We start from the raw sequence: 20,294 nt of genomic DNA, 5'->3' as shown, positions 1-20,294 counted from the left end.
CTGTGAGCCACACAGGATGGTTTGGGGGATGGTGGGCGCCTCTGTGAGGCAACTTCAGCAATATTCTCCACACACCATCTCAGCTTCTAATGAGAGCATCCATAGTAGGAGGTGAGCCTGAAGACACCCTTCAGCAGGCTACGCTCTCTGCCACACTCCCTGAATTCTTCAGTTCTCTCAGTCCTGCCTTCCCCAGCCGGGCCAAGCTTAACTTTTTCATTCCCAGATATTCATTCATCCATTCATTCACAAACGAGGGGATTTTTTTTTTCAGTCTTTGTGGTGCAGGGTGGGAGTGGGCTTGCTAAGACAGCTAATGGCCCAGAGTCAGGAGTTTTGTGCAGGACAAAGGTCTGGAGGCAGAATGGTGTCTGGGATACGGGACCTCTGGGAAAGAGAAAGATGCTCGGTTTGGTAACTGTGAGACCTTGTCCTAGGGGTGTCCAAGGTGAGAGGAAAGTTTCAGATTTGCATGCAATTTGTAGGGGCCTGGGAACCTGGGTAAAGTGACTCATGGATGAATCCCACCCAGCTCTCAGAAGGCTGATGCAGGAAGATTATGAGTTCAAGGCTAGCCCGGGCTACGTAGTGAGTTGTAGGTCAGCTTGATCTAACTAGCAAACCTGATTCCTGCAGCAAATGCAGCACACCAGGCTGTGCAGGTGCCCAGGCTTATGCTGTGTGCTCATCGAATCCGCCAGTCTCCTTGGTCCCCCTTTTGCCTTTATGTATGTATGTATGTATGTATGTATGTATGTATGTATGTATGTATGTATGTATTTGTGAGTGCCTCTGGCCTTGACCTCTGCCTCCACCGCCCACCCATGGGTCAACCCCCAGGTAGTCTGTTTTACATCTCCAATAGCTGTACCAGGTTTTGGTCTTTCGAGACAGGGCCTCATGTAGCCCAGGCTGGCCTTAGGTTCCCTATGCCCTTGAGAATGACCTTAAAGTCTTACCTTCATGCCTCCACCTCCTCAGTGTTGGGATCCCAAGCCACCCTATTTGGTTTGCTTTTTAACCACCCGAGTCAAGATGCTCAGAGGGAACCTCGAGACAACCTTCTAGACTCCCCTTGCCTTCCTCCACTTTTTGCAACACCCATCGGCCCTCCATTTCCAGAATGTCACCATTTCAAACTGTTCTATAAATGGATCCCACAGCCTGGCATCTGCTGGGACTGGCTTTTTGTCTCAGCCGATCTCCCTGGAGATTCTCCCAAGATGCTGTGCGAGTTCAGTCGACTGGACGTTTGCAGGCGGAGTAAACAAGACAGACTGGGGGCAGGCGCTGTCAGGTGGGGATCTGAAGGTGGAATGCTGGGCCCGGAGGCACCCAGTCCAACCCTCCTGTAAGATGAGCCCCCAACTCACTTGGAACTGCTAAGTTATAGATGGCCTTCTCACTGGGGACAAAGCGCTGAGGTGGTGGAGACAAACCAGGGCTTGTAGTGGGAGGGGCTGGGTCCCTAGGGAGTCAAGGGGGCTTGGAGTATTTTCTGAACCTCTTTTTTTTTTTTTTTTTTAATCAGCTGACAGCGAGAAAGATGATTTATTGTACACAAGTTACAATTGGCCACAAGTGAGGACAGAACTAGTCCAGAACGCCATTGGTCCAGGGCAAAGGGCCCACAGGGCTGTTGTCATGACGGCAGGCAGTCTCTCGGTGGTCTCTGCGAGCAGGGGGTGAGGTCGTGGGTCCAGAGATTTCTTCCGACAGCAGCTCAGTCCGACTTGTACCAGTGTCCGGACCTCCAGCGTCCCTTACTTCTGCTCCTTCGGCCTTCATGGATGAATAGGCGAGTTTACTTGAACCTCTGCCTCATCTTTCTTCTCTTGCGCTTCAGCCTGCGCATTCTCTTCTTCCTCCCCCGCCCCCCCCCCCCCTTGTGGCGCAGGAGTGTCGAGGAAGATGGCGCTAAGGCTAAGAGCTGAACCTCTTTTCTTTCTTAATTTATTTTTATTTTATGTGCATTGCTGTTTTGCCTGCATGTATGTCTATGTGGTGTGAGGGTGTCAGATCTTGGAGTTACAGGCAGTTGCAAGCTGCCATATAGGTGCTGGAAATTGAACCCAGGCCTGGATATAGTGGGAAGGGCCTTGGTCCTTCCTCAGAGCAATGTGCCTTGCCCTCTCTGGGGATTGGCTGGAGGGTGGAGTCGGGGGGGGGGGGGGGGGGGGGGGAGGATAGGTGGAGGGAATGGGAGGAGAGGAGGAAATGGGAACTGGGATTGGCATGTAAAGTGAAAAAAAATGATAGTCTGTTTTCTTTTTTAAAAAAAAATAAAAGAAATTAAAAGAAAAAAAGAAAAACAGTCAGTGCTCTTAACTGCTGAGCCATCTCTCCAGCCCCGTGGACCCTTTTTCTTGATTCTTCCTCTCTTTGCAGTCACAGAACACTTAGAAGCCAGCACTGGGGCCCAGGACTTGTGTCCAGGTGGAAGAAGGGACGGGAAGCCAGAACCCTGTGCACGCCAGCCAGCCTCACCCTCCGTAACAGGCACAGTAGACTCGTGTCTCTCAATCTATCAGACTATTAAAACAACAGACCCTAGAGAAATGGAAACCTCATGCTGAGAGAAGAAAAAAGCACCTGCCACAAGAGAGATGTGTCTCTCAGAAAAGATTTCACACAGGTCCAGGGGATGAAGAGGCTGAAACCCAGATGCCAACAGGTCAGTGGTGGATGGGCCACAGCTGGACTTAGAGCCCACCTCTGCCCAGACTGCCTAGCTATGCGAATCCCTGACTTCTCTTCAAACTTTGATCTTACTTCCGGAACAGTGGATTTGGGGGCCTTTGCTGGATCTCTTTGTCCTTTTTCTCAGCGTGGCCACATTGAATAAATCTTTTCTACTTTCTATTTTAAATACGGTTCTTTAAATTGGTTTAGTGAGGCCGGGCGGTGGTGGCACAGGGAGGCAGAGGCAGGTGGTCTCTGAGTTCAAGGCCAGCCTGGTCTACAAGAGCCAGTTCCAGGACAGCTAGGACTGTTACACAGAGAAACCCTGTCTAGAAAAACAAACAAATTGTCTTAGTGAGGACAGGTAGCTGGGCCTGACTTAGGGCACAAGTTGTGACCCCTAAGTTGAATTACACACTGTTAAGCCACAGGAGTCTTGATACCTGGCTGTCCCTGTGCCCAGGGTGTAGTGGCCAGTGTTCTGCAGATCTTCAGGTTGTCTAGGAACTTTCCAGTACTGCCTGATGAGATGATACCTTCTGTGCAGGTTGCTGGGGTCAATGCTTAGGGAACCCCAGTGGCCTTCCTGTGGATGCAGGGCAAGAGTGTTTCCAGGCAGACTCTGAGGTTCGTGGTGAATGGGAAGGGGCCTTCCTAGAGCTGTCTCAGAGTTTAGAAAGATGGCGGGCCAGTCAGAGACACCAGTGCTCCAAGCCAGACAGCCAGGTGTGGTCCCTGAAGGAAGGACAGGCCCAGAGCACAGAGAAACCCAATTTTTGTTGTTGTTTTGTTTCGTTTTGATTTTTCTTTTTTGCAACAAGATCTCTTTATGTGCCCTGGCTGTCCTGGAGCTAGCTATGTAAACCAACATCCTGGAAAAGAGATCTGCCTGCCTCTGCTTCCTGAGTGCTGGAATTAAAGGCATATGCCACCATGAAGGACGGGCCCAGGAAGAGGCCAGTCTGAATTCCAGCCCAGCCGTGTGGTCCCAGCTTTCCCAAGCTGTCTCCCTTATTAAAAGCATGTCTGTGTTGCAGTTCCTAGCTCCGGGACATTGTGTACCTAGCAGACACCATGTGATGTGACTGCAGTTGCTTCCCACACCCTTGGGGCTCAGGGCAGGTACTAGGAGCATACTGGCCTCCAGCCAGCAAACTCAACAGTCTCAGGGAATAGCCGTGGCCACCTCAAGGCCCACAGGCTCCACAGGGCCTGCAGACAAGTTAGCCAGGTAGGGAGACTGAGGCATGCTGAATAGACAGACATACTAAACAGAGTTGTTGACCTGCTCCCTGCACCTCACAGGAGTACAGTCCTGGTGTGCTCTCTCAGGCAGCTGAGAGCTGCACCTCTGTTTTGTCTTCCTGTATAGCCTGGCGTTAGCCTTGAACTTACTATGTAGCCAGCTCATACTGATTTGAAACTTTCTCCTGCCTCTGAGTGCTGGGACGACATGCATGTGGCATGTAAGTGCTGGTATGACAGGCATGTGGCACCATGCTCTCTCAGCTTGAGCTTCTGAATGGAGATGGGCGCTGGATTGTTATTTGTTATGTCTCTAAAGATGGCTTTGAACTCCTGATCCTCCTGCCTCCACTTTGAGTGCAGGGACTACAGGGGGTGCCGCACAGTGCAGACCCGAGGCTGCGAGGGCATAGTCTCTGAGTGCTGAGGGGACCTCTGGGTCCTTGAGAAAGTTCATCCCAACCCCTTGGGGCTGCTCCAGGGTTGCCCCGACACTGCAGCCAGGCGGGGCTGGAATCAGATGCCAGCTACACCAGTTGAGTCAGTGGCAGTTATGGCCCAGAGATGCCCCCAGGCCTCATGTTCCTCTGTTGCAGAGGGAGATGAAGCTTGCCTGTCTCTCCCACAACTGACATTTCTCCCCACCCCAGGCAGGGGTGGCACCGCCCCACAATGGGCTGAGCCCTCCCCCATCAATCACTAATTAACAAAATGCCCCACAGATTTTTATGTGGCTGGATCTTATGAAGGCACTTCCTCAATCAAGGTACCCTTCTCGCAGATGACTCCAGCTTGTGTCACGTTGACATAAAACCAGCCCACATAGACGGGCAGTGGTGGCACACGCCTTTAATCCCAACACTTGGGAGGCAGAGGCAGGTGGATCTCTGGGAGTTCGAGGTCAACCTGGTCTACAGAGCGAGTTCCAGGACAGGCTCCAAAGTTACACAGAGAAACCCTGTCTTGAAAAGCAAAGCAAACAAACAAACAAAAGTCAGCACACCTATTTTTTCTAAAGATTTCTTTTATTTTATGTGTATGAATGTGTTGCCTGCATGTATGTATGCACACTGTGTGTGCCTGATACCTGAGGAGAAGAGGCTGTCGCATCCCCTAGACCTGGAGTTACAGGTGACCATGAGCAACCATGTGGGTGCTGGGAACCCAACTGGGTCCTCTGCAAGAGCAGTAACCGCTCTAACCCTCCAAGCCATCTCTCCAGCCTGTTTTTTCTTTTTTTTAAATACATTTTTAGAATTAAAGAAGCATTTTTTTGCCGTGGCCATGCTGTGGCCCGTGGGCTGTCACCGCTCTCCTATTAACTGCAGTACCTACTGTTGGTCCGGGTGCTCCTATCCAGGAGCCCTCAGTGGGAGCAGCTCCCCACAGTGAAGGGGGGTGGATGGGTGCTGCTGCCTTCCCTGGGGCCACTTCCTCTCCAGGACACCACACTGCTGTCCAGCATTAGTTAATTGTGTTAGAAACAAAACAGATCTTTGCCTCCTCCGGCTTCCGGTGGCGTCTCTGAATGTGGCTGGAGCTCGCCACTGTGCGGAGGAGTGGAGCTTGCATGTTCCTACAGTGTGCTCCTTCAGGACTTCTCTGGCCTTTTCCTCCCGGCTAGACAAGGAAGGCGGAAGAGAAAGGCGCCCTGGCCCCATCACAGTCATGGACTTGTCCCGGTGGGTGGCGCGTGGCTGAGGAGCTGTTTTCTGGACTATCCTTCCCACCTCCTCCTTTCTCTCTCCTGCTCCCCAGAAGCCAGTCTCTGAGTGCTTGAAGGAGCAGGACAGTCAGGCATTGGGACCTGTTGGGCTCTTGAGTGTTTTGTTTTGGGAGTGAAACCTAGGGCTCTGTGTATGCATACTTCTCTACCACTAGCCCTACCTCCAGCCCTGGGTTTCAGGGCATGGGATCTTAGCTCAGGCTGCTTCTAAACCCGTGATCCTCCTGCCTCCACCCCCTGAAAGCAGGGATTTGTTAATGAGTCTTTGGGATTTTTGTTTTGTTTTGTTTACTCAGATAAGGTTTCTCTATGTAATAGTCCTGGCTGTCCTGGAACTAGCTCTTGTAGACCAGGCTGGCCTTGAACTCACAGAGATCCACCTGTCTGCCTCCTGAGTGCTGGTATTAAAGGTGTGCACCACCACTGCCCAGCAAGTCTTTTGGGTTTTGAGATTAGCTTATTATTGTTCATGTACATGGTGTGTGTGTGTGTGTGTGTGTGCACCCGAGCATGCACGCATTGTGACCATGTGCAACACAGTGCTTGTGTGGGGGTCAGAGAACAATTTGAAGGAGTCACTTCTCACTTTTCTGCCTTTCTGTGGGTTCTAGGGACCAGGCTCAGGTCATCAGGGTTGCCCTGCCAATGCTTTACCTATTGAGTTGTTTTGCAGGTCCAGAGGAGTCTTGCTGCTGGAGGCCAAGTGCTCTGCCCATGCCATGACATCTGTGTGGCCGTGGTGACTCATTACGACAAGAGTCCTAGCAGCAATACAGTCAGGCTCGACAGAAACCCCGCTAAGTGGCTCAACCAGCTATGTTTTGTTTTTCCACCTGTAGCACAAAGCCCTGAAGTGGCCATTTGAGTTGTTCGGGTTTCTTAAGGAAATAGCCAGGGACATATACTTCTGGTTGTTCTGTTCTCTTTAGTGTGTGATGTTTGTCCTCTTGGTCTCAAGGTGACTGCAGCACCTCCAATATCACTACCGTACTCCAAAGCAGACTTGGTGAGTTTGATGGTACCACCCTCATCTGCACAGGAGGAAATTGAGGCTTGGAGGCTGTGAACCTCTAACTGAAGGAGGGCTCGGGGGGTTGAGGTATAACGCATCCAACTTGGAGTCAGGATAGTTATTGTCTGACAGTGGGGTGGGCTTCTCTCAAGCTCCCTGGTTCAGGGTGCCTGGCGACCTAGGGGGCAATGAGATTGGACCCTGGTGTTTGGCACTCCAGCTCTTGTGAGTGGAACTCAACTCCTGGGAATTGATCCAGGGGCTGTGGGTAGGAGGCTGGGCCCTGGGACTGACCCTGGAGCTCTCCGAGCCAGGCCAATGAGAGGGTTTCAAGGTTGAGGATGCTGGCATTGACCTGGGCTTCCTGCCTTGTCCCGCTGAGTCAGAATACATGGACCGCAGTGGCTAAGCAAGGGCTTCTGAGCAGATTACATTCAGGTCCAAGACCAGCTGGCAAGACAACCTACCCCCCACTTCTGGCAGCAGTGCCTGGTACCCACAATGCAGTGCTCTCTTGTCTGGAAGCTGGATGAGGGTGTGGCCATCTGTTCAGGAGGACAAAGCTCTGGGACCAAGTCTGGCCCAGCACTGTTCTTGTAAATAAAGTTTTACAGGGACACTGCCATGCCTTTGGGAGACAGGACTTTACTATGTAGCCCAGGTTGGCCTCAAATTCATAATCCTTAGGGTCTTGAGTGCTAGGATTACAGGCATATGCTGTCATGCCTGGCTCCAGCTGGGCCTGTGTTTGTGGATTGACTAAGGCAGCTTTGGGATCACAAGGGCAGAGTTCAGTGGTTGGGCCGGCAACCACATGGCCCACAAGGCTTATCATACCAACTGTCTGGCCCCTTGCAGACAGAGCTGCTGGCCCTGGCCTGCACAGAAAGCAGCTGTGATCAGGATTGTGGGTGGGGCTTCTCAAGAGTAAGGTGGGCTAGAAGAGATGGGGAAGGTTTGGTGTGTGTGTGTGTGTGTGTGTGTGTGTGTGTGTGTGTGTGTGTGCGCGCGCGTGGGGGACAGCAAAGGCCCTGAGGTTCGGGCTCTATCTTATTAGTACAGTTTCAGAAACTCCTATCTCTTCAGTGTCTGAGGCTGGCTTGTCACACCGTAGGACAGCCATTTGGGGGGTCTTTGTGAGAAAATGAGCTGCTTGGTGGTACAGTCCTCAGAAGCTAGGGGTGGGTGAGTGTGGGGAGGTGGGGGTGGGGTGGGGAGTGTTGGGGGTGCCTCTGAGCCTCTGTCAGAGGGCAACTGCCTCAGACAGGCCTTTTTGGGTCTGTGGCCCTAGCAGATCAGATCATACGATTTTCTAAGAGAAGCCAACTTGCAGTTGAGTTTCTGGGAAATCTGGTTTTTATCCATTGGCAATTAATTGCATTTTTATGAAGTCACGAAGGGAGCAGGCAAAGAAATGCCTGGTTTGCAGGCTTCTGGAGGTAGGGAACTTGGGGGTGGGGTGGGGTGGAGAAAGAATGGCTCGTAGGCCAGGGCTGAGCCCCCCTGGTGTAGCAACAGCAGGCTGGCTAAGGCTCCAGTGCTGGGCAGGATGGTGTCAGGTTTCTAGTCTTGACCTAGCCCACCCCTGAGCAGTGGAGCATTCCTGCCTGGGAGTCTGGGGTGGGGGTGGGGAGCCAGAGCCCAAAGCCTTCTGCAGTCAACCTGTAGTCCTCTCTGGGGAACTCAGGGCTGGAGGTGTGGCTTTGTGACTCTGTCATCCAGGAGCCTGACAGGTGGGTGACAGGCAGGAGCTGAACACCAGACTCGTGGTTAGGGCTTCCCTCGGTGAGGTCCCACTTGCCAGACCCGAAGAGGGTGATTGCAGCATCCTGGACCTGCCCGCTCCTGCGGGAGCTGGCTTTCACGTAAGCTTTCGCATCCAGGGGGATTTCCTATAGCCTCAGGCGGAGTCTGAGACTCAAGTGACAGCCGATTCTGGGCAACTTGGCTGAAGCAAAGACATTCCGTGGCTCCAAAACAGGAAAACTTCCAACGTGGGGCAGAATCGGGTCTTGAACTCCAAAAGCGGTACCTGGCCACTGTCTTGCCCATGGCCCCACTCTGTATCCATGGGTGCTGCGTTTCGTGACCAGGCCCTCTGTGGCGACACTCCTGCAAACTCTGGGAGAGTAACCCAGTGACCGCCTGAGGAACCAAAGGTAGCTTCTTATTGGACCTGACTGGTCACGTGCTCATCTGGCCCAGTAGCTGTGGGCCAGGGAAGGCTCTGCTGCTGGAGAGTTAAGCCAGGCGAGCTTGGCCAAGAGAAATTGGAATGCCATCCCAGAAGCGGAAGTGTACAGACCACGACAACTCTCGGCCTGCACCTTCTGCAGGAGGGCGTTTGAGGCCGAAGAGGACATGACGAAGACCTTTGGTTGCTCCAATGCAGCTTCTCCAACCACTTAGAATGGAGATCACTCCAGTATGATCCCCAAGATGGTGCCGGGGCGCTGCTTCCGGTGGAATAGAGCTACATCAGCCTCCACAGCCTTTCTTAGTGTCCAGGGTGGAGAGACCCTTTTGGAAAAAGAAAGCCAGCTTGGTTGGAGGGACTTGTTTCTGAGGAGATCCCCCTTCTTAAACTCACAAGCTCCAGAGTGTAACATTTGGTGGTGATGAAGTGCTCCTCCCCCAGCCCCTCTTGTCCTGCTTTCCTGAAGCCAGTGATGGCCTTTCTTTCCATTACCAGGAAAAAGCCTGGTGCCAGCCTGCCGAACTAGCTCATCAGACCTGAAGCAGGATCCTGGCACGAGCTACCAGGGCCTCCCGTTGCTGCTTCTGGGGTCCAGCCGAGTTAGGTCCAACTTCCTTTTCTCTTGGAAGTCTGTCTCCCTCTTAGTGGAACCATTTCTGGAAGGAACAGGGGATCTGGGAGTGGTGGCTGGTGGTGATGGCCTACTGCCAGCACCCGGGAGCGGGAGACTGGAGGATCCAGCATTTTCAAACCCAGCTTCAGCTAGGGAGTCCAGACCAGCCCTGGATACATGAGACCCTGTTTCAGCCCTCCCCAGCCCCTAAAGGGATCAAGGTGTTCCCGGTACAGGTCCTCTGGAACTGGAACACTGACTCTGGCCTGACCCTGATATTCTGCTGGAGACCACCAACCAGCCAGGCAAGAGGTGCCTGGTGGGAAATCTCCCTTCCCGAAGTTACAGTCACCATAAGCCCGAAACTGGTTGTGTGGAACTTCAGAGGTTCCAGTTTTGAAAAGCATGAGGTTGGCAGTCTTGTGCACGAATGAGTCCCTGGGGACAGACGCTGGAGACACTACTGGCCATCACGCACATGGATGTGAGTGTAGGCACACACACCCAGGTGTTCAGGCCTGGCCTGGAATGCAAGCAGTAGCAGGAGACTCGCACTGTCTCTCCAGGTCCTTCTCGGTCAGAGTTGGGGTTCTGGTCCTGACCAACACCTTAAGAGTCTTTTGCTGTGGTGTGGTCCCCATGTTGGTGGCCTCAGCTCTGGATGTGTTGGCGAATGGCTCTGGCTGCCATGGGCAGTGCTGTACAAGATCCTTGGACATATTGAGACTCTCTGGTGGTGGGGTAACTCCTGGCACCAGAGCAAGTGGATCCCAATTGTGACATGACATCTTGGCTTTTGTCATTCGAGGAGCCAGTGGGACCAGCACCCCTGACATGTGGGCTGCCCCAGCCATACAGGACAAAAGGCTATCTTCCTCTGGGTGCCTGGGAGGCAAAGCCTGAAGTCCCCTGACTGTTAGCATTCAGGGTGTGAAGGAACTGCACCGGAGCTGCTGGTGATTGCACCCCGACAGTACAATGCTTGCTCCTTGAGGGGTAGGAAGCAGCCATGGGATCTGACAGAGAAGCAAGACATGAATCAGCCTGCAAAGGCCTTTTCTGTCAGTCGCCAGGGCCTGGGGTGAGGGCTGTTGCAGGCAGACCTCTGCCTGACCCTGTCCCTTGAGTCACCCCACTAAAGGTATCAAGAGGTCCCTTGGGATCCAGATGGCAACCGTGCAGGCGAAACTTTCCTTTTCCTGTGTTAGGGTTTCTCAGAGGCCACCCATCCTGGCTAGGGCAGACTGGGTCTCCACAGACCTCTGTCCCTAGGTGCTGGCTTCTCTTCTGCAGATGGGCTTCTGGTTCGTATCCTTGCCAGCCAGGTTCCCCTACAAAGCTTCCACCTGGGCTAGACATCTGGAATTCCACTTAGAGGTTCGAATGCTCACACATGTGCCGTGTCATGAGACAGGGTCTTACTGGGTAGCTCTGGCTGACCTGGAACTCACTGTGTAGACCAGCCTGGCTCCAAACTCATAGACGCCTGCCTGCCTGCCTGCCTGCCTGCTTTGTTCTGGAACTAAAGGTGTGCACCTCCGCATCTAACTGCTGCTTCTTTTTCTTTATGAGTGTTTTGCCTGTGTGTAATTCTGTGCATCATGCACTTGCTTGGTGTCCATGGAGGCCAAAAAATGTCACCAGATCCCCTGGACTAGAGTAGCAGGCAGTTATGAGCCACCATATGGGCAGGGAATCGGACCCAAGGCTTCTGGAGGAGTAGCCAGTGCTCCTAACTGCTCAGCCACCTCTCCAGTCTGCATGTACATTCTTTTTCCTTTCTGTGTATGGGTGTTTTGCTTACATGTATGTCTGTGCACTATGTGTGTGCCTGGTGCCAGAGGATGTCAGAAAAGGGCACTGGTGGTGCAACCTTTAATCCCAGCATTCGGGAGGCAGAGACAGGCAGATCTTTGTGAATTCAAGACCAGCCTGGTCTACAGAGCTAGTTCTAGAACAGGCTCCTAAAAGCTACAGAGAAACCCTGTCTTGAAAAACCAAATAAATAAATAAATTAATTAAAATAAAATAAAAATACACATGCAGGAGGCTGGAGAGATGGCTCAGAGGTTAAGAGCACTGATTGCTCTTCCAGAGGACCTGGGTTCAATTCCTAACACCCACATGGCAGCTCACAACACCACCCCTACCAGACATACATATAGGCAAAACATCAATGTATGTAAGACTTTAAAAAAAATGCACATGCAGGCCAAGTGGTGGCACACAACTTTAACCCCAGCACTCAGGAGGCAGAGGCAGCATATCTATAAGTTTGAGGCTAGCCTGGTCTACAAAGGCAGACAGATCTCTGCGAGTTCAAGGCCACCCTAGATTACACAAAATTGATCCAGTCTCAAAGAGAATCAGAGTTTACACAAAGATGATCCCAGCACTTGGGATCCCATGCCTTTAATCTCAGGTCTAGGGGCGTGGGGACAGGAGTGATATGGCTGAGTGGAGAGAGGAATATTATAAGGTGGGAGGGGACAGGAGCTCAGTGCAGGCTGAGGACAGGATTGACCTTTCGGTCTGAGCATTGGTAGAGATAAGAACTCTAGTGGCTGGCTGCTCTGTTTTTCTGCTCTTTCAAGTTTTGCCACTAATATCTGACTCTGAGTTTTTATTATTAAAAACAATTAGAATTCGTGATACACTTTGGTTCTTAATTTTTACTGTTCTGTTCCTGTTACTATTGTTTTGGAGATAGGTTCTTACTCTGTAGACCAGGCTGACCTAGAACTCACAGAGATCCACCTGTCTATTCCTCCTGAGAGCTGGGATTAAAGACACGTGCCAACCATGCTGGGCCTAAATTGTACTGTAAATGTTGAAAACTGGAAAGTTGGCCCACCTGTTTCTTTTTATCTTTTTATCTATTCATGTATTTTATGTATATGAGTGCTCGATCTTCATGCACACCAGAAGAATGAACTTAACTCCTTTACAGATAGATGGTTGTAAGCCACCATGTGGTTGCTGGGAATTGAACTTAGAACCTCTGGAAGAAGAGTTCAGTATTCTTAGCTGAGCCATCTCTCAAGCCCTCAGCTGTTGTTCTTGCATGCAGAGGATGTGGGTTCCATTTCCAGAATTCACATGATTGCTCACAACTATCTGTACCTTATTTCAGGAGACCCTACACCCTCTTCTGACCTCTGTGGGCACCAGGCACACTCATGGTGCACAGTTATACATGCAGGCAAAACACTCATAAGCATAAAATCATCTTTAACCCCTCCCCCTTTTTTAGACAAGGTTTCTCTGTGTAGGTCTGGCTGTCCCAGAACTTTCTCTATAGACTAGGCTGGCCTTGAACTCAAGAGATGTGCCTGCTTCTGCCTCCCAAATGCTGGGATTAAAAGTGTGCACCACCACTGAGTGGCTAAATATTTTTAAAATAAATAAACTTGAAATAGTGCTGATTTTGGCTATCAGGAGCCTGGCAGATAGGACAGGACTCTTGGTTTGAGATCAGTTTGGTCTATACATTAAGATTTAGGCAAGTTAGGGTTACACAGTGAGTCTATCTCAAAATAAATAAATAAATGAAAGGTTACTGGCAGGAGTGATGGTTCAGCAGTTAGGCGTTTCCACTTGCCACTGCTCTTACAGGGACCTTAGTTTGATTCCCAGCACCCATGTCCTGTAGCTCCCAGCTGTTTGAAGTTTCATGGGATCCAATGCCATGTGGTTACAGACTTTTCCTGGGGAGAAGTCTCACCCCAGAAAGGGAGCCCTCCACAGACCAAAGGAACAGTTACACCAATGCCTGATTGTTGAACCAATGACTTTTATTGGGGGTAATAGGGTTACTTACAGGAGCAGAAATGACACAGACAGCCACATCACCAAAGGTCCACCCCAGCACAGGTGACAGCTCATGAGGAGGAACCTGGAGCACACTGCACAGCCCACAGGCAGTGCCACAAGTTGCATAGTGTCCTTTCCAGGTGCCTCAGTTGGTCTGATCATCCTCTTTCAGGTAGGTGGGCTGGTCTCAAGAATTTTCACTGTAGCTTGGCTGGTCGAAGAGTGACTCTCAGCAGTCCTTATTGCTTGCTTCTGTGAGGGAACGCCTACTGAATCTGGTCAGTTTCAGGTACTTCCTAAAGCTATTGAGCTGTTTGTCTGCTGCACAAAATGTTCCAATCTGGGAAGAAACTGCGACACATCACACTTGACATAGTTTTAAAAAATAAACCTTTATTTTTACTTTCATTTACTATTAATGTATTGTGTGTGCATGTGTGCCATAGCTTAAGTAGAGAGGGAAGAGGAGCAATTGTGTGAGTCAATACTCTCCTACCACAGAGGCTCTAGAGAGTGAACTTGGATGGTAAGGTCTGGTGGCAAACACCGTTACCTGCTTGAGTCATCTCTCTGACCCCAACAAAATGTTAATCATATTCAACACTCATGTTAGAAAGGTTTAACTGAATATGTTAACAGCATTTTACATAAAAAATTAAGAAAATGGACAAAGGATATAAGCAGGCATTCCACAGAAGTACAGACACTAAGGAACTTGACCATAGTGACTCTAAGAAGCCTGTTTTGATCCTTTGTTCCTGTGTGAGTGTGGGTGTGCACATGCCATGAAGCATGTGTAGCGGTTGGAGGACAACCCTGGGTGTGAGCCCTCACCTTCTGCCTTGTCCAAAACAGGGGCTTTCATTGCTGCTGTTTGCCAGTGTATGCGGGCCATGAACCAAATTCTCCAGCTTCTACTTCCCCTCTCACCACAGGAGCCCTAGGTTTATGATGTGTACTACAACACCTGGCTTTATGTGGGTCCACAGGAGTCCTCACTCTACCCATGGAGCCATCCCCTTAGTCCTAGTTTTCTGAATTATTTATTTATTATTTATTTTTTAGGTTGGGTCTCACTATGTAGCTCTAGCTGGCCTGAAACTCATGTAGTCCTGACTGACTTGAACTCAGAGATCTGCCTGCCTGTCTGCCTGCATGAAATCACTGTGATGGACCAGGAATGTCATTGAGTGCCCATTGGCTCAGTGGTTGGGCACTTACCACTAACTTATGTCCATAGCTTTTAGGCTGAGATGATTAAATTGCCTGATGGCCTTGCTGATGAATTTTGGTAAGTTACATCCTGTTCCCTGAAGATGGACACCCCCCCCCTTTTTTTTTTTTTTTTTGGTTTTTCGAGGCAGGGTTTCTCTGTGTAACAGTCCTAGCTGTCTTGGAACTAGCTCTTGTAGACAAGGCTGTCCTTGAACTCACAGTGATCTGCCTTCCTCTGACTCCCGAGTGCTGGGATTAAAGGTGTTGAACACACCAGTGGACACCATTCTTGTGGACTGGCAGTGTCTGCCAGAAGGAGGACTGTGTGGAATCCCACCTCTAGGAAACCAGCTCACAGACGTTTCAAAGAAATGCCAGTTGAGCATGGCTACTCCTACCTGGTCCCCGCTCCTTGAGGGGCTGAGGCAGGACAATTCTGATTTTAAAGCCAGCTACATAGTGAATTCCAGGCCAGACTTGGCTGCACAGTAAGACCTTAAAACAGGAACAAAAGACAGTGCAACTGTCTCAGTAAAGCCAAAGGCAGTGGAAGAGCACTTGACTAGTCTGTTCTGTTCAAGGTTCTGGATTTATCTTTAGAATTCAAACAACATAATAAAAAGATTATCCACTGTGCTTTTAATAGCAAAATGCAAGACAGAACCCAAATGTTTTTTGTTTTTTTTTTCTGAGACAGCTTCATGTAGGCCAAGTTGGCCTCAGACTCACTATATAGCAAAGAATGGCCTTGGGATATCTGACCTTTCTTCCTCCTCGTGACTGCCAAGATGACATCCAGTTCACTTGGTGCTGGGGATGGAACAGAGCTTCCTGTATGCCTAGCAAGTGCCCTTCCGGCTGAGCCACATCCCAAGTGTTCCCCAAGGGGGAATGTTCCTGTCCTGGTCCACAGGGTGGAGTGTTATAGAGTGGAGAAGATAGATCAGGAGTTCCTTATGAGCTGATACAAAAATATTTCCAAGATATGAAAAGGTAGTATATAGGCAAACTGAGCAAGCATAAGAAGGAGATGCTTTCAAGATAAAACTCAGTAGTTCTGTTCTGTGGAGTTCTTTTCATTGCTTTCTCCTTTCCTTTTTGGTATTTTGCTGTGTTTTCCTATTCAAAAACCTATTTCACTCAGCTAATCAAAAGTTCCTATTCAAAAATATCTGCCTGCAGATCAGTGGTGGTACATGCCTTTAATCTCAGCACTTGGGAGGCAGAGGAGGGCAATCCTCTGTCATCTGTCAGTTCAAAGTCAGTCTGCTCTATAGAGGGAGTTCCAGGACAGCCAGGGCAACAGATAAACCACGTCTCAAAAAAACAAAAGAATCTGCCAACAACTCCCACCAGGATATCCCATATAACATGGGTAGCTACAGGGCTGGGGAAATCGCTCAACAGCTGAATGCTTGTTTTTCCAGAGGACCCTTCCCAGCACCCACACTGGGCAGCTGACAACTGCCTCTAACTCCAGCTCCAGGGTATCTGAAGCTCTAATGACTTGATTTTTGTGGGCACCTGCATAGGGGGCAATATTAAGAAACAGTATCTGCACCCCAGGGGCGTGGCAGTTATTAAGCATGCATATGTGGGTGCTGGGAATTGAATTCTGGTCCTCTGGAAGAGCAGTACTCTTACAGGCTGAGCCATCTCTAAAGCCCTGACTATGTGTGTTTAGTTTAGAAGGACAACTGTCCAGATCCCTTCAGCCTTCCTGCACCTGCTGGCCCCAGTGGGTGCTGGATTTGGCATCCTTACCACTAAGGAGTTTACTCCAAGAAAACTGGTGAAGAGACACTTGGGCAGTCTCTGGTGTGGGATCTGCATACATGCACTCTCCAATTCTAGCTGTTGGCATTCTGGCTGGCATCTGTCTGTCCTGGCACTTGTTGCACTCCAACCAATCCCACAAGCAGTGTGGAGGGACTCAGAGTAGCCATAAGGCTGCCCAGCATGTGCTGCTCAGGAGACATACTTCCAGCTGGCAAGGGACTACAGAAGACGGAAGACTATAGAGTATAGCATTCCCATCATCTCTCCTATCTTTGATGCTCACATGGAGCTGGCTCAAACTTGTTTCTGATTTGTATCAATAGACTCCACCTCAGCCCCAGGGTAGGGACCTAACAAATGGCAGTCAGGACTTCTGTCCACTGTGCTGAGGGGTAGTGGCTCTTGGCTTCCAGGCTAACTCACTCCACCAAGCAATGAGTCAATTCAGGTATTTTGCTCAATACTTGCCCCTTCTTAGGATAGTGATGGAGATGCACCTAACAGGTGTCTGCCTAGAATGAAGGCGGGGCACTTAAGACCCTGAGCTGTTGTTGATGGCAGTCACCCGACACAGTCAACTGCTGTCTCCTTGAGCTTGAGCTAGTTCCCTGTAGGGAGGGTCCTGGGTATCTCAGAGATCTAGGGGTCAGAAAGGTGGCTGTGGATAAAGGCACTTGCTGAGTAGGCCTAGTGACCTGAGTTTGATCCCTGGAGCCCAGGAAAAGAACTGATACCATCATCCTCTGACCTCAAGTACCATGATGTGCCTGAGTTAACCTGGGTCATCACTGCTAAGGAAGCCAACTTGCCTGGAAAAGCACTGGAGCACTAGAGCCCTTCACCTTGCAATTCATCTCTAGTGCCACCTACCACGCCAGAGTTCAGCTGCTGAGTAGAATCAAGGGGAAAAACTTCAAATGGACTATAAGCCCTAGACCCCACTTTGATTTTCCTTCATACCATTTTCCTCCCTCAAATGAGATGAAGTCTGGGTATCCCTGGGCTTCAACTTAAGAGATCTACCTCTACCTTCTCCGTGCTCAGAGCCAGCACACGCTGGGGAGATGGCGCAGCAAGCATAGTACTTGCTTAGCATGCAGAAATGCTGGGTTCCATCCCCAGAGTCAAACAAATCTGCATGGTGATTGGTGCATGTTTGTCACCTAGCATTTGGGAAGTGCAGGCAAAGGATCACAAGTTGAAGATCATCCTCACAAAGCAAGGTAAAGGCCAGGATGCAGTGTTAAGACCCTGTCTCTTTCCTAAAAAAAGGCATGGATATTGGGAACAACTAAGGAGCTTGTCTTCCATGACTGAACCCTAGGTTTAATCCTTGCCCCCACACCAGAAAAGGGCTGTGGTTTCAAACAGGAGGCAGGAAGTTCAGTCAGAGGGTTTAGACACACCTTTCCAGTCTCAGCCAGGGAAACCTAAGTCAACAGATCTTCAGGCAAGGCTAAGGCTGCAGGGTGTAGCTGAGACTGGGAGCCGTGGGGACTCCCTGACGTTGTGGGTTGTTTTCCCTTGTCTGAACCTTGTCACCAGGCCCTGGCCTGGCCTCCCTTCCAAGGAGTATTATTCCCTTTTTGTCAGGGAGGAGCAGAGTGTGACAGCCTTTGGGGGGGGGGGCTCCCCAAACTTCCAGCTTTTAGAACTTCATCCCATCCCTGCCCACTACTGGAGGCCAGTCAGGGTGGACCTTTTCCAGAACCTGACAAGGGATGCCAGCCTGCAGCTGGATGTGCAGCCAGAGCAGCAGGCACATCTTGGAGGCTGCCCCAAGGACACAGCTGTCACACTGGGCTTAGCAGCCAGAACACTGGAAATGCACTTTTATTTCCAGCCACTTTATTAGCTCCCAAAAGGAGACCAGTATACTGGGGTATACATTTTTTTCTCCTCCTAAGACCTAAGGGTACACAGGATCGTAAACTGTAAATTCGTATAAATGGTCTCACACCTGAAGGTCCGGATGCTGCACTGGAAAGGGGGAAAGTCATATGAAGGTAATATCTGAATGGTGATGGTGTCTTTTTCTGTCTTTGCTTACAGAACTTTGAAAGTGCAACCTGAGGATTCCCAGGGGGAGTACTCTGACCACTTTTACCTCCGGTCATTCCCAACAGAGTCCTGAAACCACACTACAGTAAACTTGAGTCTTGAGTTCAAGTTCTAGCTGAGGGAAAAGTAGTCAGATGCTTAGTGGCAACTCTTGAAGATAGAACTGGGTGACATTTGAAGCCAGTTTCCCTGCAGCTGTGGAGAGATGCTGTTTTAGACGGAGAGTCAATTGTGAGCTGCCATGCTGGAATGTTGTCTCAGGCAATCTTCACCCATTATGTCTAGTCTTTGAGGTTTTCCAGATCTTTCATACCAATGTTGTATTGAACCAGGCTTCCAGGTGGTACTAGCTCTGAATAGCAGGTTAGAAAGTCACAATGGATGGAACCAAACACCGTTCAAATATGATCCTCTGCGAAGTTCAGTCAACATTAAGAAGAGATTTTTCATCATCTCACGCTAAGGGCAGAGAGCCACTTGGAGATTTTTGGGCCCCATTTTGGCAGTGAGGTAGAAGCAGAGGAAGGACTTGTGAGAGGGATCACTTGATGAGTAGCCAGAATACTCACTTCTTCAAATGGTTCAGCTGGTGAATTCCCCATCTTTAAATACTTGACTCTCACCATGCCAACAGTAAGCACTGAGATCAAATGACCATACTTAGGCAAGTGATCCTCTGACTCTTGCTACTTGTATTTCAGAGAAACAGTTGGGACGAACTGATGGGAGATGCAGAGAAACAGCAGTCTCCTGCAATTGTGAACTAATATTTACAGTCACAAAATTTCAAGCACAAAAAGGCAATGACCTCTGGGATTAAAATTTCTTAGAAAAATCTATAGAATCTTTAAGCTTAGAGTTCCAGGCGGTTTCTAAAGTGCAAAGTGGCAGCCTGTGTGGTGAAGGTGAGAGACTGTCAGATTCCACCGAAAGCAAACAGGAGTGATGGGGTTCTTTCAAAATGGCTTTTATTGAGACACATTCAGAGCTTCGGCATTAGAGTTTCCATTTGGGAACCCATTTCCATTGCGGTGGCTAAACCCTTTTTGGTGCTGGAGGTCTCACACCCATCCATCCACTTGGCAAGGCAGCACCAGAACTCAGCTGTGATGTTCAGACAGGGCAAGACCAACCTCATTTCCATGCTACCTGCAACCATTTTATTAGTGTTCCTTGCACATTTTATGCTAAATTCCCAGAAGTGGGAGGTGGCTTAAATACCAGCTGGTGTTTCTGATTGGGTGTCTGTAGCATGTAGTGATGAAGATACTACTCTCTGAACCATAGTTGTTGCACACATTCATAATGTATCCTGGCAAGACTGATTTCAGAAAGCTCATGCTAGAATTGTACATTTCTGCTACTAAAAGCTTTTCTTGGAAAGAGGTTCAGGAGTCCTGGAAGGTAGCCTGAATTCTCTAAGGAGATGTTGCTGAGAGATGGCTGACCTACCCTACCCCAGTATGGAGAAAAGTTCTAAGCTAAATGCTAGGCCACTTCTGCCTCTTTACTGCATTCTGAATTTAGCCTGGTCTTGGAATTCCCTGCGCAGTAAATCTACCAGCTCCTTTGGTGCCAGTGCCCCCAAACGTGTGCTCTCCAGTCTTTCTTTTCAGAGCAAAATGGCCAAAGGACTCGAGGCAAAGCAGTTGCCTGTTTGGTACAACTGTTGCCATAAGGCGGGAATGAACGGTATGTTGGGAAGAAAGACCACCGGGGGCCAACATACTTCTATCTGTCACCATCAACATTTACATAGACCCAAGTTTTGCTCCTTATCAAAGGGGAACAGAAAACCTCAAGGATGTTTACTTTTGCAGCAAAAGGAAACATATACACACATGAAAACAATTTATAGCTGGCACCTGGAGAGAGAGCATACTTTAGGCAAATGACAGATCGTGGTTTCCCACAAGTTTTCTTCATAAGCGTGGCTTCCATCTCTACTCAG

General features: G+C 49.8%; 1 long non-coding RNA gene across 2 annotated transcripts; it reads left to right on the top strand.

Annotated features, from left to right (window-relative positions):
* Window positions 1-1,221: 1,221 nt before the first annotated feature.
* LOC148120565 (uncharacterized) lies at window positions 1,222-2,869 on the top strand. 2 transcript variants are annotated; one of them, XR_015739134.1, is made up of 3 exons: window positions 1,222-1,351; window positions 1,532-1,798; window positions 2,389-2,869. It is a non-coding gene; the product is annotated as an uncharacterized LOC148120565 (long non-coding RNA). The 2 variants fall into 2 exon arrangements; XR_015739133.1 differs by having other exon boundaries at window positions 1,283-1,424.
* Window positions 2,870-20,294: the final 17,425 nt, after the last annotated feature.

Source organism: Myodes glareolus, chromosome 10, assembly GCF_982192425.1.
Source record: "Myodes glareolus chromosome 10, mMyoGla1.1, whole genome shotgun sequence".
Classification (NCBI taxonomy): Eukaryota; Metazoa; Chordata; class Mammalia; order Rodentia; family Cricetidae; genus Myodes; species Myodes glareolus.
This window is presented reverse-complemented; position numbering and strand designations above follow the sequence as displayed.